The 18,546-nt window shown below is 43.6% G+C and overlaps 1 pseudogene; it reads right to left on the minus strand.

The window, feature by feature from the left end:
* Positions 1–18,546, minus strand: part of LOC116756918 — a 39,368-nt pseudogene that overhangs the window by 16,181 nt on the left and 4,641 nt on the right.

Here is an 18,546-nt window from a genome sequence, read left to right on the forward strand (position 1 = left end):
TATGTGCCTGCGTGCACCACACACACACACACACACACACACACACACACACACACACACTCAGTGTGCTCTAGCTACACTGGTCTCATCGTTTTCCTACTTGCATTTGAATTTCACGTCTCTGAGCTTTTGTACACACAGTTTCCTATGCCCAAATTACATTTCCTCTCTCTCCTTTTCTGCTTATTAAAATCTAACTCATTCTTCAAAGAATAATTAATACCTTCTCCAAAAAGCCCCCAGGTGGACATGTCATCTTTTGTGATCTCATAACTCCTCATCAATACCTTTTTAAAAATATGTCTTCATTCTGCCTTTTAAAAAATGATTCATGGGCTTCCCTGGTGGCGCAGTGGTTGAGAGTCCGCCTGCCGATGCGGGGGACACGGGTTCGTGACCCGGTCCGGGAAGATCCCACGTGCTGCGGAGCGGCTGGGCCCGTGAGCCATGGCCGCTGAGCCTGCGCGTCCGGAGCCTGTGCTCCGCAACGGGAGAGGCCACAACAGTGAGAGGCCCGCGTACCGCAAAAAAAAAAAAAAAAAAAAAAAAAATGATTCATATGCCTGTGTCCACACCAAGCAGAAGGCAAGAGGGTAGAGTAGAAAAGCCCAGGCTTTACAGCCAGACAGACTGGGTTCAAAATCTGACTTCCAACTTACTCATCTTGGGCAAATTTCTTGCTTTTGTTTTCTCATCTGTAAAATGGAGATGATAATAGCCCAAACTTGTTGGGTTGTTTGAGCATCAAGTAAATAATTTGAAAGGGAAAAAAATCACATTAAAAAAGCCTATTTCCAATTTCCCTACTACAACTACCATGTACGTTACAGATATAAGTGCCTTGTGAGAAGGGTAGATTCTGAAAAAAATAGAGATGGGCAGACTCATGTTTTAGACCCCCATAGTGCTTTATTGGTCTACCTAAGAAAGGGATTGAAAAATAAGAAAGAGGGCTTCCCTGGTGGCGCAATGGTTGAGGGTCCGCCTGCCAATGCAGGGGACACGAGTTCGTGCCCTGGTCCGGGAGGATCCCACATGCCGTGGAGCGGCTGGGCCCGTGGGCCATGGCCGCTGAGCCTGCATGTCTGGAGCCTGTGCTCCGCAGCGGGAGAAGCCACAACAGTGAGAGGCCCGCGTATCACAAAAAAAAAAGAAAAATAAGAAAGAAATTGAAAGATAAGAAAGAGAGTTGAGGGAGAAGGGATTCAGACAGAAAAAGGATGAAGAGGAGGGTTTTGGCGAGGGCAAGAGAGAGATCTGGAGTTCCCTGGGAAAAGAAAAAATAGAGAGAATTTTAAGGAAATGTTGGTTTATGATGTGTAGTTTAACCCTTTCCTCTGAATTTGTAAAAACCTTCAGTAAAATCCACATTCTTCACCAATGATTTGGGAGTTGGATTAGTTGCCGTTGTTTCTTTAAATATCAACCATGTTGAAACTGAGCTAAGTAAGAGCTGGACTGCCCCAAGGAGGGCCAGTATACTGAGGTTACAGATGCAACACTGGATGCACTACAGATGTTGAATAAAGGTGATTTCCCTAACCTTCTGTGCCTTTCTCTCCCTGAGGGCAGGAACCTCCTTCAGAGCACAAAGCCTTATTGTAATAGGTATATTTGAGGGTATCTACACAGTTTCTGATCCCTTTCTTTTTCTCTTAGAAATGGAAAGTGTCTCTCTGTACTGTAGCCTTGTTAATACCATGTGACTCTTCACCTCTATATTAACATTTAGGTTTAGTGTTGCTTTTCTCAGGTCTTCTAAGAGTCTTACCACAGAGGGAGGTGGACCTATCACATTAGAAATTTCCTGTTCCAAAGAATATGAAAAAGAATGTGTATGTTAGTATGTGTATGTGTGTATAAAAATTGTATATATATAACTGAATCATTTTGCTGTACAACAGAAATTAACACATGGTAAATCAACTATACTTCAATACAATAAATTTTTTAAAAAATAAATTTCCATCTGAGCCTTTTCTACAACTACAGTGGCTCTCATTAAGACCTCACAGGGCTGACAGCGACTGCTATCAGAGAGCTTACCAAACATGATGTAATTAATACTCAGATTCTGAATGCATATCCTCCTGGTTCAGGGTGTCAGGAAAGAGTTTCACTAACCCACCACCGCAATGGGTGCCTTGCTTGTGTTTTACTGAAAACTGAACTGCGGCGAGCCGCTTCTGACCAGCAGAATGACGAATCACCACACGCTAGATTCTTCTCGCATCACACTTTATTGGAGTACAGCTTGGTTTCGGGCGGATGGAAGGAAGACCCCGTACGCTCGAGCCTGTCTGCTTATATAAGGGCTTAAGGACTCGTGTAAGTCCCTGATTCGTCCGTATGGTTATCGCATTTCGCAAGCCGGACTTTGGATAGGCCACTGCTTCAAAACCTGATTAGCATATTAGGTGCATACGCCCTAGCGGCATACTTAGTGCATGCGTAATGGCTATCCGGCCGCGCCCTACATCTCCCCCTTTTTTCTTTTCGACCATTGCAGCGGACATTGACCTGTACCAGTGCTCATACCGGGGTATGTACACGGTGTACCGGTAGTTTCCGCTTGCATTCGCAGACACCCTCCTGCGTGCAATGCTCGCAATCGAACTGCAGGGTGCAAGGGCTGTCTTCACGTGGCATGGGCTCCTCATGGAGGTGCAATGGTAACGAGACCTCTCCGTGCAGAGGCAGCCCCTAGGGCCGATCCCCTATAGAGGTGCAATGGCGGCAAGGCCCCTCTGTGCAAGGGCGATCATATGTTTTTTAGGGTGGAGAGCCAGGCTGCGGGGGACTCGCCTTCACTGATGGCCACAAGCGCCTGAGTGAGCATTATCCTATCTCGCCGGGTTCGAATGCGAATACGACAGACCAACCAGAGACACAACACTATCCCAAACAAACAGCAGGCTGCGAACAGTCCCACACCCACCCATTCCTTAAAAAAGGAAAATGCTCTAGCTAGCCATGCGGTAAATTCTCCAAGAGTCACTGGATCCACTCTGGTTGCATTCAGCTGCAGGATATTCAACTTCTGCTTAAATATCATCTTCTCCGCCTCGCGGGACCAATTTCCCTTTAGGAATTCTCCAATCTGCTTGCTCTTATTCAGAGCATCCAATCTGTGCTTAGTGGCCTAGCACAAGCCGTATTCATCTCACAGCTAGTGGAATACAATACTGGGAGAATGGTACTTTGAGAATGAACGGGGATGGGGACTGGCCAGGTTCGGCTAATTCCCCAAAACGTCTTGATCTCCGCCTTGAGCAGGGGGAAGCTCATCAACAGTATCCAGCCCAGTGTCACTCCTTGAGCGCTCCACATCGTTCTTGGGATTATCTTCCACGACTCTTGTTAACCTTGTCGGGACCCAAATCGGATCTTGATCCTGTGGAAAAACACAAAGAGATCCCCTGGATCGCGTGACAACGCGATCCGGGCCCTTCCATTGATTGGACAACACATCTTTCCACATCACTCTGCCGTAATCCTTTTGTTCACGTATCATATGGCGTTCAGCAGAAGTTTCTTTCTCATCATGTAAATTCAAAAAATTAATAGTAAATAAGGCAAGCGACAATTTCTGCTTCGGGGTGCAATTCTCCGCTATTCCCCCTTTTTGTTTTAAAAGCAATTCTTTAAGTGTGCGATTAGTTCGCTCTATTATACCTTGGCCTTGTGGATTGTAAGGCAGGCCCGTAACATGTTCTATTTGCATTTTTTGACAAAAGAGAACAAAGCTCTTGGAACTATAAGCTGGGCCGTTATCTGTCTTTAGTTTAGCAGGCTTGCCCCAGGCTGCCCAGGCTTCAAGGCAATGAGTAATAACATGTTGAACCCGTTCTCCAGAGAGAGGGGTAGCATGTACCACCCCGGAATAGGTATCCACAGACACATGAACATACTGGAGCTTCCCAAAGGAGGGAACATGAGTGACATCCATCTGCCACAGCTCGTTTGGGGACAAACCTCTGGGATTTACACCAGTCTTTTGGGCCGGCAAAAATTGGGCACAAGTGGAACAAGACTTAACAATATGTCTGGCCTCGGCTCTAGTAATGAAAAACTTCTTTCTCAACACTGCAGATGATACATGATACAGCTCATGAAATTCTTGTGCTTGCTGCTTTTGATCCAAGGATGAGAAAACACGTGTTGCCATATCAACTTGTTCATTGGCTTTTGCCATTGGACCAGGCAACAGGGAATGAGCCCGTATATGGGTAACATAAAAGGGGTGTTGGCGGCGCAATATCTGAAACCTTATCCCGGCCAACAAGGATGCCACTGTGCTGGATGATCGAATATGGGGGGTCACTTCAAGATGTTTCACTGCATTAACCACATACAATGAATCAGAGATCAAATTAAAGGGTTCTTGAAATCGTTGAAAAACTTCCAAAACCACATGACATTCCACCACTTGAGGAGCATCAGGTCGATAGTCTATAACGACAGGATGCTGACCCTGAACCATATAAGCCCCTTTTCCGGATTTTGATCCGTCCGTATAAATGGTCAGGGCATCATTTAGTGGTCGCTCTACAGTGACCCTTGGAAAAATGACAGGTTGCTGGATAATGAATTTCAAAATTTCACTCTTGGGCAAATGGTTATCAATAGTTCCAGAAAAGGTATAAATAAGTATAGACCACTCAGAGGTGGTAGCAGTTAATATTTCTATTTGATCCTTAGTATAGGGAACTACAAGTTTTTCCGGCAACATTGCAAAGGCGGAAACACATTGTTTAATACCCAAGAAGGCAACCTCAGCAACCATAGATGGATAGTGAGACAGCGTCTTCATCCCCAGGGACTTGGTATGGATCCAAAGCAAGGGCCCATCTTGCCAAAGAACACCTGTTGGAAATCCTAAGGTTGGAAGAACACACATCCAAATAGGCAAGGTACTGTCATAACGCTGTAATTGTGCTTTCATAAGAGCCTGTTCCACCTTCTGAAGAGCTGTTTGGGCCTCGGGGGTCATCTGACGCGGGGAATTAAGATCAGGATTACCTTCCAATACAGCAAACAAGGGTTGTAATTCAAAGCGAGTCAGACTCAAATATGGTCGAAGCCAATTAATATCCCCAAGCAATTTCTGAAAATCATTCAAAGTTACCAAACGGCTGGTTCTAATTTCAATTTTTTGAGGCACTATTTTGGTTTTGTTTATAACAGCTCCTAAAAAGTTAATGGCATCTCCCTTTTGAATTTTTTCAGGGGCCAAATATAAACCTCTATTCTCTAAACTCACAGATAAATCTCCCAAGACCTGCTCAAGCAGTGTCATGCTAGGGGCTGACAGCAAAACATCATCCATGTAATGAATAATTTTAACATCCGGGAACTTATCCCGTACTGGCTGTAAGGCAGTGTCAACATAAAGTTGACACATGGTGGGGCTATTGGCCATACCCTGAGGAAGCACGACCCATTGATACCTCTTATCAGGCCTTTCATGATTAATTGAGGGTAATGTAAAGGCAAACCTCTCTTTGTCTTTGCTATTCAATGGAATGGAAAAAAAGCAATCTTTTATATCAACGGCAATAATGGGCCACCCCTGTGGGATGGCTGTCAAAGCCGGTAGGCCGCGTTGTATGGGTCCCATGACCTGCATTTGTTGATTTATTGCTCTTAGATCATGGAGCAAGCGCCATTTCCCTGATTTTTTTCTTAATAACAAAAATAGAAGTATTCCAGGGTGACTGAGAGGGTTCTAGGTGTCCCAATTGTAATTGTTCCTCTACTAATTGCGATGCTGCCTCCAACTTTTCTTTAGACAACGGCCACTGAGGGATCCACACGGGCATTGTGGTCTTCCATGTAATAGGAATCATTAACTCAGTGACCCCTGAGAAAAACCCAGCCCCCTGCGACAGGGGTTTCCCTGAGCTTCTATAGGAGCAGCAGTACCTTGTAAAATTTTTCCTATCCCTCTGCCTGGTATAAAACCAGACCTGAGACCAGACTTCTCTGGGTATGAATGTACACTTTGGCGGTTCCCGAACCGCAGCGCCAGGGGGGGCGCTAGCAATAAAAGCGGAAGTCTGAGTACATGTTAAAGATTTTGATTTAGCAGAAGCACAAAATGGCGGACGAGCACCCGCAGAGGCACAAAATGGCGGACGAGCACATGGGGAACTGCCATATCGTCCTCTTTCATATTCGGCAGCTGCTTCTTCCAGATCCGCCTCCTCCTTGGGATTCAACTCATCTTGAGACAAATAAAGCGCTTTAAATTCATCTAAGAGTGGATACAATCCTGGCGTTGCATCCGATTTTTCTATTTGTTTTTCTCTCTTTTTCCTAGGATTCTTAGGCCTATCTACCGTAGTCCCTATATTTTCACTTTCTGACGCACTATCTTGATGTATGCTAAGAGCTTTACGGCCCATCTGTACAATATCTTCGCATTTCCCTTCTCTTAAGCACGAATGTATCATTCTCCATAACGGAAACGTGCCTCGCGAGAGCTCCCCCATTTTGTGACGATCAGCCAAGTCCTTCCCCAGTTTTTCCCAAGATGGAACAGTCAGGCTTCCAGACACCGCAAACCATGGGGCGGCACCATCAATATCCTGCAACAGTTTACTAATAGTTTTATGTGAAATCTTAAGTCCTCGATCGTTCAGAAGGGCTTGGATGGGCTCATGGAATCCAACGGTTGGTTCCGCGGATGAACTATTCCCCATAGTTCACTCTCATATATGAACAACTTGCTAAAGCGGGAAGATCTCTGACCTATCTAATGGCCAGGGGAGACACACTCGGTCGGGCTGATGGCACCGTAGCCACACGCAGACAAAAAGTGCGACAGCTACGAAGAGAACGAAAGCGAAAATAAAAATCTCGGGCTCTATTGCAGCAAAAACATACCTAAACTGGACTACTTAACGGCGGTTCACTCCGTGTGTCGAGTTCTGAATCGGTCCTCCATGCGGGGCGCGCAGGTTCCCGGGTTTCGGCACCACTTGCGGCGAGCCGCTTCTGACCAGCAGAATGACGAATCACCACACGCTAGATTCTTCTCGCATCACACTTTATTGGAGTACAGCTTGGTTTCGGGCAGATGGAAGGAAGACCCCGTACGCTCGAGCCTGTCTGCTTATATAAGGGCTTAAGGACTCGTGTAAGTCCCTGATTCGTCCGTATGGTTATCGCATTTCGCAAGCCGGACTTTGGATAGGCCACTGCTTCAAAACCTGATTAGCATATTAGGTGCATACGCCCTAGCGGCATACTTAGTGCATGCGTAATGGCTATCCGGCCGCGCCCTACACTGAACCACCAAGGTCTCATTCTCATTGCTGAATGGCTTCTTGAACCTGGTGGAGAGGGGCATAAAACTTGGCATCTTTACTGGTCTGGAGAGCAGAGAGCACAGAATCTCTAGATTTAAATACCCTAAGAGCAGTCAGAGAAACCTAGCACTTGGTCTCACCAATCTCTGCTACATTCTTACCAACTGCGTGCCACGTGACGTCCTGGATGCTTTACACACATAATCTTATTCAAGCCTCAGAGCAAGCCTGCAAAATTGGTACTATCTTCACTTTTACAAATTAGGAGTCTGAGTCATGGGGAGGTGAAGTGACCTGCCTAGGGCCACAAGGCTGGTAAGGAACTAAACTGGGATTTTTTTTTTAAATGCACCCACTTTATTTTTTTTAATATTTATTTATTTATTCATATATTTGGCTGTACCAGGTCTTTGTCATGGCACAGGGGATCTTCGTTTCCTCATGTGAGATCTTCGTTGCAGCACAAGGGATCTTAAGTTGTGGCATGTGTGATCTTTTAGTTGCGGCAGGCGAACTCTTAGTTGCAGCATGTGGGATCTAGTTCCCTGACTAGGTATCGAACCAGGGCCCCTGCATTGGGACCGCAGAATCTTAGCCACTGGACCACCAGGGAAGTCCCCTAAACTGGGATTTTTATGACATGTTTGACTGATTTTTTCTTTCTCTTATACCATACTGTCTCTGAATTTCAAGAGATACTTAAATACTATTCTGAAGCTTTACAAAACAAGCTCTATTTCTATTAAGACCCCATGGGTGGCCAGAATCAGGCTCTGTCGTGCACAACTGCTGTGGTAGGAAGAGGCCCAGCACAGACTCTTAGAATAAGTAATAATTGTTGCTAACATTTGTTGAACACTTCCTCTTTACCAGGCAATATGTTTCATTCATGTGTATTACTACTCTTAATCCTCATAAAAACCCTATGAGGTGGACCCTACTAATATCTACACTTTATCATGAAATCATTGAGGCTATTTCACTTGTCCAGAATCACACAACCCATCTATCTAATTCCAGATCCCCCAACCCGAGACTTTATCTCCTCGTCCAGAGAATATCAGAGCTGTAAGGGGTCTTAGAGCCTTTCTAGTCTAACTACATTACTTTACAGGTGACAAAACCAAGACCCAGAGAGGGAAAGTTACTTATCTAAGATCATATAGTCACAAGTGACAGACACACAAGCCAAATGTCCAGACTTCCAGGCTAGTGGTCTTTTCATTATTTTTAGCTGCTGCCCAGCTTTCTGGTTATGACTCTGTCACTTTAATTCTCTGAGTCTTAGCTTCCTCATCAGCAAAATGTGGATAATTAATCATACCCCAGAGGGTTCCCGTGAAAGTTAAATGGGTAAGAGATGTGAGCAGCACTTTGTAAACTGTCAATATAAAATGCAAGGGACTATCATTATTCATGCTTGGTGAGGGTCCTTCCTTCATGATCCCACAGCTCTTTGTACTTCATTGGGTCACATTATGTTGCAATTAAGTTTATTTCAGTCTCTTTGAATAATTTTTAAGCTCCTGAAGAGCAGGGGCATCTTTAATATAAAGATCTAAGGGGAATTCCCTGGCAGTCCAGTGGTTAGGACTCTGTGCATTTACTGCCAAGGGCTTGGGTTCGATCCCTGGTCGGGGAACTAAGATCCCACAAGCCACGTGGCATGGCGAAAAAAAAAAAAGATCTGGCATAGAGGAAATGCTCAATAAATATGCGTTAAGTTGCTCAGAAGGATCACAGGTGCTGATTCAGATGTCTCTTGAGCATTTATTGCACACCAGGCTCTGTGCTTTAAGCACTTTCATGTCTAATATTACATTAGGAGCTGTCTATATTTTAAAGAGCATGCTTATTTCCCCAAAGACCTCAAGGGAGGCTAGAATAGCCAGAGAAGACTTCATGGAGGGAGGAGTGGGCACAAAGGAAAGAGCACTGAACCCACAGGTAGAGAACTAAGTCTTGAATTTCCACTCTACCAAACTTAGCTGTGTAACCATGTGATTTCCCCCCCCCCCCCCCCGCACACACGGATGCCCCGGAGCCTCATTTGTACCCAGAACCCTTTTAGAAAACCAGGAGGTACCTAATGAACCTGAGTAGGATGAGGTGTGGGGAGCAACAACCAAGAAATCAAACTGAGAGTAGAGGACTTCCCTGGTGGTGCAGTGGTTAAGAATCCGCCTGCCAATGCAGGGGACACAGGTTCAAGCCCTGGTCTGGGAAGATTCCACATGCCGTGAAGCAACTAAGCCCATGTGCCACAACTACTGAGCCTGTGCTCTAGAGCCTGCGAGCCACAACTACTGAGCCCATGTGCCACAACTAGTGAAGCCCGTGCGCCTAGGACCAGCGGTCGGCAACGAAAGAAGCCACCACAGTGAGAAGCCCGAGCACCGCAAGGAAGAGTAGCCCCCGCTCACCGCAACTAGAGAAAGCCCGTGGGCAGCAACGAAGACCCAGTGCAGCCAATAATTAATTAATTAATTTTAAAAACAAACAAACAAACTGAGAGTAGGTGGGCCGCTGTGCAGACTGAGCCCTCAGAAGAGTCACTCAGACAGCCTCCATTTCTCTTCTCCTCGGGAAACAATTTTCCAGAGTGGATTTAAATGAGACTTTAAATGTTCAAGCCAATTCGTAATTCTCCTCTTTACTAAACATGAAAATGAGATTTATAACAGTAGCCAGGAGAAAGAAGATGGAAAATCACTCCAGAGGACACTCAATGGATTCTATTTATAGGACAGAAGCTTTCTCAGACAAAAAACCATTGCCTAGAGCTCCTCCTTCCCTCCTAATAATTATTTGGCTCTTATAGCAGCCCTGTCTAATGAACGTGGCAAATGATGACTATTATCTCCATCTAATATCAAGGCTAAGAGAAATGAAAAGTCTTGCCTGAATTATGCAGCCAGCAAGTCACAGTTCTAGGTCTGTCTGCTCAGTTCTCTATTGTAGCAAGCAGCTCCAGGGGAGAGCAGTATTTGGGGGTTACATAGTGCTTTCCCCTGTTTCGAGTGCAGAGTGTTAAATTCAAAAAATCCTAGGGTTGGGGAAAGTAGTATGGTCCGGGGTAATGAACACAGTCCTGGAGTCAGACCTAGAATCAGGTCTCAGCCCCACCTCTTGCCAGCTGTGAATATAACCTTGGACAAATTATTCAACTTCTCTGAGGCCCCCTGAAAAATTGGGAACATAATAGTAACCATCTCATGAAGTTATTAGGAAGATTAATGGGGATAATGTGTCTAAGAACTTTTAAATACCTGTTACTCAACAAAGACATTATTATTTTTGTGGAGACTTTATTCTTCACATTCTACTACTTCTCTTTATTCTAAGAAAGAGAAGTGAACTGGTAATCACAAATAAAAACAGTTGTATAAAAGTCAGAACTTTCCCAGTAAATTAGTATTTCTTTTTTTTTTTGACATCTTTATTGGAGTATAATTGCTTTACAATGGTGTGTTAGTTTCTGCTTTATAACAAAGTGAATCAGTTATACATATACATATGTTCCCATATCTCCTCCCTCTTGCAAGTATGTTCTTAAATTGTAGTAATTACCTTTACCCTATGCTTTGTCTCTGTAAAATTTTCCTGCAGTGAGCTGAAATTTACCATAATCCAGCCTATGTTTAGATTCAACCCATCTTTTTTCCATCCATCTATGGAGTTAAAGAAGAAAAAAAGCAACATATAAAAACGGTTTGTGTTTTTTAAGGACAATGAAATACAGCCAAGGCTGATCAAGTCTTATGGGAACAGTGACGGGATATCAAAAGGTAACTCCGAACTACTATATAGCACAGGGAACTATACTCAATATTTTCCAATAACCTATAAAGGAAAAGAATTTGAACAAATATATATGTAGGTACAACTGAATCATTGTGCTGTACGCCTGAGACTAACACGACATTGTAAATCAACTATACTTCAATAAAATAAAATTAAAAGTAAAATAAAATATATTACTCCAGTATTCCTGAAATCCCCCTCACTATCTGATGCCTGAACCCCACCATTTATGCACTGCCATATGATCAGTGTTCCATTAATGCTCTAACCCACCCTCCCCTATGAAAGTGAAACCCTGAAAACCACTACAGGAATGTTTGTTTGAAAGGCATGAGACACTCTCATAAAAGTTGATGGAAAATACGGTTGGGGGCCTGAGCCCTTATATATATCTATGTTTAGTAAAATAAAATAATAAAATTAGCTTACCAGGTAAAGAGATTAGCAATATCATTTTATACTTCTTGAATTAGTAATGATGATATTGAACAATCAATTTCCATTTACCCTTTTTTATTGCTTAAACTTTTTAGACTCTCCTCTGCAGTTTCAAGGAGAGGGTGATAAATTTGTTTTGCTTTGGCATAGATGGCATATAGACAAAGAGGCATTCTTTTTGGGACCTGGCACTCCATCCAAACATTCAGTGCCTCTCTGATTTTATGCCTCAGAGTTGCTGACTCCCACTTCCTGGACCCACCACAGTCCCAGAGTCATGGGGCAATTTGGCAGCTTGAGATGGAAGAGGCCTTGAGGGTAGCCTTTATTTTGTCTCCTCCCTGCAGCTGCATTTCTCTTTCTCAAATCCAACTACCCAATATCTAGGGTTATTGCCTTAGCTCTGCCCATGAAAACCCCATATCAACATACCTCTAATAACGCCACCCTGAGTTGGCTCTGTTGACTCCTATTACTCAAGTCTAACAACCAACGACCTCCCTTCCTGAGGCCCAGGGGCTTGCTTTCTCTTGTCTTCCCCTGTCACTCCCAAGATCTTCGTGTTACACAGGCCAGAACGTCTCAGTGATGACCTCACCCATCACTCCTGAGGGAGGGGCCCCAGGAGATTCTTCCTGCCTCAAGTTGCTGTGGCTTGAATGAAATGGATCCTGCTTCCCTGACCATAGTTGACGCAATGAAGGGTAAGAATTGATGTCAAAGTCAAAAGATTTGTTATTATGTGTTAGACCCTTGTGTGGCTCCCTGAAAATTTCCCCTCATTTACTCCCATGGATAATGCTTTAAGATAGGTATTATTAGTTCCATTTTGCACCTAGTAAGTGGTTCACCTGAGATTTGAACCCAAATCTGTTTGATTTCAAATACTGCCTCTTCTCTGGAAGGAGAGGGGGATGCAGGGAAAAGTGTTATGGAGAGAAAAAGCTTGTGTAATCATAATAATAGCTACTGCTTAGCAACTACATGTCAGGCATTGTGCAGAGGACCTTACATGCATTATCTCATTGTAGTCCAATAATAGCTCTGTGACAAATGTCCTATTTTTTCCCGCATTCAAAAGATGAGGAGAGTGGAACTCTGAAACTTGTCCAAGAACAAAGTTTGTAAGTTAGATGAGTAAAGCAGGCTTGGACCCAGGGCTCTGCAACATCAAAATCCGTGCTCTTGATCCCTATACTATACGGCTTCCCATGAAGTCATGTGTGTGAAAAGTCCTTTATAACCTAAAGAGTGTACAGCAAATGTAAGAATCAACCATAGTACTTTACAGTTTGTAAGTAATAAAGTTATTTGTGTATAGTTTGAGGAATGTCTGTCTTCCCCACCAGACTGAGAAGTTTCATAACTATTTTACTAACCCTTGTGCCCCAGTTTCTAGCACAGAGTAAATCACCAAAACATTTGCTGAATGACTGAATGGATGCATGGTCATGCCTTTTGCCTATGCCATAGATTCTCAGCCTTACAAATGGATTGACTCATTTGTTAATCCACTTGACAAATGTTAATTGAGCCTGGCATGTATGTTGAAACAGTTTACAGCTTTCACCTTGAACTTTATGGTAGGAGAGGTTAGAACAGAACTCGGAACTTCTTATCACTAATCATTTTTTCTGGGTGAACAGTACTGATGCTAATCTAACTTGCCACAGTTTAAGACGTCCTCAAATAAGGAGCCTTTCTTGTTAGGAGAATAATGTCACCTGGTTAATAAAGTTCCATTTTAATGTTTTATACTTTTCCTCTTAACATCATAGCATCTTAACATCATAAAAAGCTCAAGCCAGAACGACCCTTCGTGGTCACTAACCTGACCTCCTTGTATTGTGTATAGAGAAAATGAAGCCAAGAGAAGGAAGCAACTTGCTCATGGACACAGTTGCCAGTTACAGAGCTGAGACTAGAGCTCAGTTCTACTGTACTCTGGTCCTGGGCTCATTACTCCTTCATTCACAAATATTTCTTGAGTATTCATTTTATGCCAGGCACCAGGGGCACAGACTTGAATCTGACCATGTCCCTCCAGGGACCTACGAGCTTCAGGGAGCTCAGAGTCTGAAAAGACAGACAAGTAAACAATTACAATACAGTGTGGTAAGGGGAGTGATAGAGAGACACACAGGACAGTGAAATTCAGAAAAGCACTGACTGCCCTCCAGAGTCAGGGTAGATTTCAGAGAAGGCATGCCTGAAGAAGAACTGAAAAAGAAGAAAAGGTAGGAGTGAGTGTTCCAAACAGAATGCCTTGCATGTGGAAAGGCCCTGAGGCATGAAACAGCATGGTATTTCAAGGGAAATGCAAGCAGTACTGTATGGTTTTGCAGGGCAGAGGGGCCCGATCAATGAGAGCTCTTATTAGTTGAGAGCAAGAGAGCAGTGTATTTACCGAGATTGGATGCTACCACCTTTTTTTCCTTGTTAAATCTTTCCTTCAAACTGTTCAAATATCTGTATGTCCCCAGAGATCCATCCAACAAAAAATAACAGGTGTTTGGGTGCTCCCACATCTAGCCGATAAATACACATAATCACAGCCACATCTGTAAAGATGCAGAACCAAGGAGGCCAACTAACAATGATTCTTCTGTCAAATGAATTCATTTCCAAAATGCACCTCCCAGGATGCCTGGCTTGTGGTGTAGTTCAAATCAGAAGACTGGGCTAGGGCCTCATCTCTTCCCCTAGCTTCAGCAGGATCTTTAGCCTCTCTGAGGCTCAGTTTATTCCTCTGTAGAAAGGTTTTACCTACCTCATCGTTTCTGGGAGGATTAAATGAAACAGCATGCAACACAGTGTCAGGCACATCGTAAGTGCTCAATAAGTATACTTGAAGCCGAATCTGTATATGTGTATATGTATACAAAGATACATAATATCAAAGGTAAAGAGAGAAATATTTGTAGCCTTGAAGGTAAAAGTTGTGCCTTCCCCAGCACCTAGTCCTGAGCCCGGAACGGAATAGGTCCTTTAGAAAATGCTTGCATAATCAGATAAAAATACATATCTGCTGCATTTATTCAACATCATCAGATTATATTTTGCAAAGGAGAATTTTCTAGATAAACTAAAGCTTACCTCTTCAGGTACCAACATTTTGTCTACCATTTTCAATGGAAAAGTTTTATAGACATTATAGAAGACCCTGACCCATTATGTAGAGAATCCTAAACAAAGTTTTAAGTTTCTTGAAGACTCAAGCTCTGTACTAGGCTGTAATGTACAGCAGAAGTGTGAGTTTTTTTTGAAATTTTTCTGTCTCCGCTGTTGCCGTTCAGCTGTGAGCACTCACTTCTCCCTGAGGTCAGTGTGTTTGCCTCTAGCAATCTACCCAGCTCTTGTGAAACCGGTGGACCTATGTCCCGCTTACCTGCCTGCCAACTTACCTGTTCACTTCCTTTCCTTTCTTTCTGTCTACCAGTCTAACTGCATGTCTGCCACATAGACCATAGTCACTCAGATATTTATCAACTAGTAAAAAGCCTTATGGGGTGGTGAATAGCACTGGATAAGAATCTTGGGTCAATCACTTTTCTGAATCTATGTTCTCATCTGTAAATATGGATTATATTTAAACTCTTTAAGGAAATGAACACTGTGCACATAGTAGGTACTCAATAAAAATTTGTTGAATGATAGATTGGCATGAGGACCAAATTAATTAAGATAATAGTAATAATTATTATTAATTAATATCAGGATGATGATTAATAATAACTATTAAAATTATTTTTTTTGCTGTCATTGAATGGACACTGTAGTGGGTCCTCCGTTCATTTTTTAAGCTGTCATTTCTAATCAACTATACCCTAAGAAGCAGATAGCCAAGTTTGCTAAGAAAGTGAACATTAAACAAGAGGCCATATGTTTGAACTATGATAGAATTAAAGTCCTTCACTTACATTTTTGCAGGGAACCTATACTGTGCCAGTGTGAGTGCTAGACGCCAGGGTACAAACAAGACATAATCCCTCAAAGAGCTCAGGGTCTAAACAGAGAGACAGACAAATAAATCATCTGCTTTTCTTATTTTATTTTTCTTGGATTTTCAAAGTAAATAATTTATTGTAGAAGATGTAGAAAGCCCAGAGGAAGCAAATATGCAGTAAAAATATCCATCATCTACCTCCCAAGATGACCATTGTCAACATTTTGCTATATTTCCCTCCAGCCTTTTTTTTTTTTCTTTTCTGTATGTTAACAACGGCTCCTGCTCTCACCTCCACATCCCTGCAGCCTCTGGAGAGATCCTTGCCATCAGTTTGTACTTGAGACCTGGAAAGGCCAGCTGGATCAGGCCTCTTGGGTTTGGGCATCTGTCCAGGGTGATTCTTCCTCAGGCCCAGCATGTCCAAGTATCCACAATCCACAGATGGTCCCAATAGCTTATCAGTCATAAGCCTGAGCATCAGGCTGTTCCCCAGCCCTGCTGGGCTGTCCTCAGCAAGTCCGAGCCAGCTGGGCACAGAGGTCCTTTGTCTCAGAATGTCTCTTCAGCCAAGTTTTCATGGTCAAGTCTGAGAACTGACAGAATTAACATTCACATACACGCGTGCGCACACACACACACACACACACACACACACACACACACACACACACACCCCTTGTGACTTCTGCATCATTCAGTCCCTCATCTGAATTCCGGTTTCTTTCTGTCTGATTTTGTACTTTGACAATGGCCTTTGCTGTCACCATTAGCTCTCCCCCTCACACCTGTTTATGTCACTAATTCAATGATTCTCCAATTCAATCAACCACAATTCCTGCATATTTTAATGTGCCCTTTTTTTAATGCGAAGTCTGAGATTCCAAAAGCTCATGTCGTCCCTGAGGCCACTGGTATGATTACCTGCTGGCCACCTGACACTTGGCAGCTTGCATAAGTGGCCAGTGCATCCTTTATGGAGGTAAGAGACCTGGGTTCAACAAACATCGCTGCCGCTGACTCACTGCGTGACTTTGGGAAAACCACCTCTCCTCTCTAGGTCTCAGTTTTCCCATCTGTACAATGAGAGGGTTGAATTCTAAAAACCCTCTAGTTGCCAAGTTGCAATGTGGCCTGGAATAGTCTGAGAAAACAGCAGAAAGAAAGGAGCCTGACTCAAGCTCTGCCACAAACCCATAAATGGTCCTGCTATGTCATATCCTCTCTCTGGACCTCAGTTTTCCCATCTGTAAATGGGGAGAAGGAGGCCATTTGGGGCTAGGTGAGCATTCAGAGCCCTTTCAGTTCTGACATTCAAAGAATCTAAGCTTTACCTTTCTTGGGGTTGCTAGGCACTACTTAAAATGTGAGCTAGAGAGCTTCCCCGGTGGCACAGTGGTTGAGAGTCCGCCTGCCGATGCAGGGGACACGGGTTCGTGCCCTGGTCCAGGAAGATCCCACATGCCATGAAGCGGCTGGGCCTGTGAGCCATGGCCGCTGAGCCTGCGCGTCCGGAGCCTGTTCTCCGCAACAGGGGAGGCCACAGCAGTGAGGGGCCCACGTACCGAAAAAAAAAAAAAAAAAGATGTGAGCTAGAAGACCTTCAAGTACCAGATTCATGGGAGGCAGTGGGGTGGGGAGAAGGAGTAATGTGAGAAAAATCAGCTTTGGTATCACACAGTCCTGGGTTCAAATCCTGACTTTGCCATTTAAGAGCTGTGTGACCTCAGACAAATTACGCAGTGTTTCTGAGCTTCAGTTATACTGTTTGTAGACTGGAAAAATAATTACTTTACAGAGTGGAGGTGAGAACTGGAGCGTGTAAAGCATCATGCCTAGTGAGTAAAACTATGCTTAATAAAGGTTACCTAAGGCATCAAGTACAGTTTAGCTGTAAAAGCTAGAGTTCAAAAGGAGGAAATTCAGTTCCAGAGAGAAATGGAAAGACAGAACAGTTCTCTTCATTTTTAATAGTTTTTAATTAAAAGAGTAACACAGGTTCATTGTAGAAAATAAAGTAAAAAAAAAAAGTTATCTGAAATTCCATTATTTACCATTTACATTTTGGTGTATCTTCATCTATTCCTTTCCTCTATGCACAAATATATTTTACATAGTGACAATATATGCCTTATATGTAGTTTTGTACCTCTTAAAACTAAGCTTAGATCATAAACACTTCCCCATGACATTAAGAACTTGCCAAACCTTATATGGCTGTATCATACTTCACTTCATTGGGCCCCTGCTGATGGATATTTAGGTTTGTCTCTGAATGTTTCCAATTATTAATAACACACCCCATCTCCAGTGACCTTCCACCCATTCCAGTTTAGCCATCTGCCCCTACATTCACACCTTGGACCTTATCGTGACCAGAAACTGCTCCACCTCTGAAATCTCAAACCCAAACTCTCCCCTCCATGATTGTGGCTTTCTATCCTCCAACTCTCACGCTCTGTTACTCAAAGTACACCTGTTCTTTGATGCCCTCCATTTTTCTCCAGTCAACTGTCTCCTTCCTATCTAATTCTCACAGTCCTTCCTTCTTCCCTCCCTCCCTCTATCCTTCTTTCCACAGAATTTTACGAGCATTTTCTATGAGCCGGGCACTGTACCAAGTGCAGGGGTTGTAAAGTTGATAGAGATGTGGATCCATCACCTTGCTCACTCCTCTCGACCATTTGCCTTTCTGCTCACTCCTCCCCTGCCCATTTGCCTTTCTGCAAAAGCCCCACTGTGTCATCCAAACCTTCCACCTTCACTTTCCCTTTGCATCCCAAATTACCTACTTGAGCCCTACATGACTTCCTCTCTCAGCCGGGATCCTCCAAAACATAGGCCACGGCTGTCCAGTTCATTTCCCAGGCAGCCTTCCACCCCCACCACTCCTCTGGGTCGTGAAATGGTCTCTTAACTGCAAAATGCAATGAATGATTTCCAGTTTGCCTATTTGGCCTCCAAACCACTTTTGACACTAGCTGTGTAAACTTGGGAGGGTCACTCAACCTCTTTGAACCTCAGTTTCCTCATCAGTGAAAGAGA

The sequence above is a fragment of the Phocoena sinus genome, chromosome 1 (genome assembly GCF_008692025.1).
Source record: "Phocoena sinus isolate mPhoSin1 chromosome 1, mPhoSin1.pri, whole genome shotgun sequence".
Classification (NCBI taxonomy): Eukaryota; Metazoa; Chordata; class Mammalia; order Artiodactyla; family Phocoenidae; genus Phocoena; species Phocoena sinus.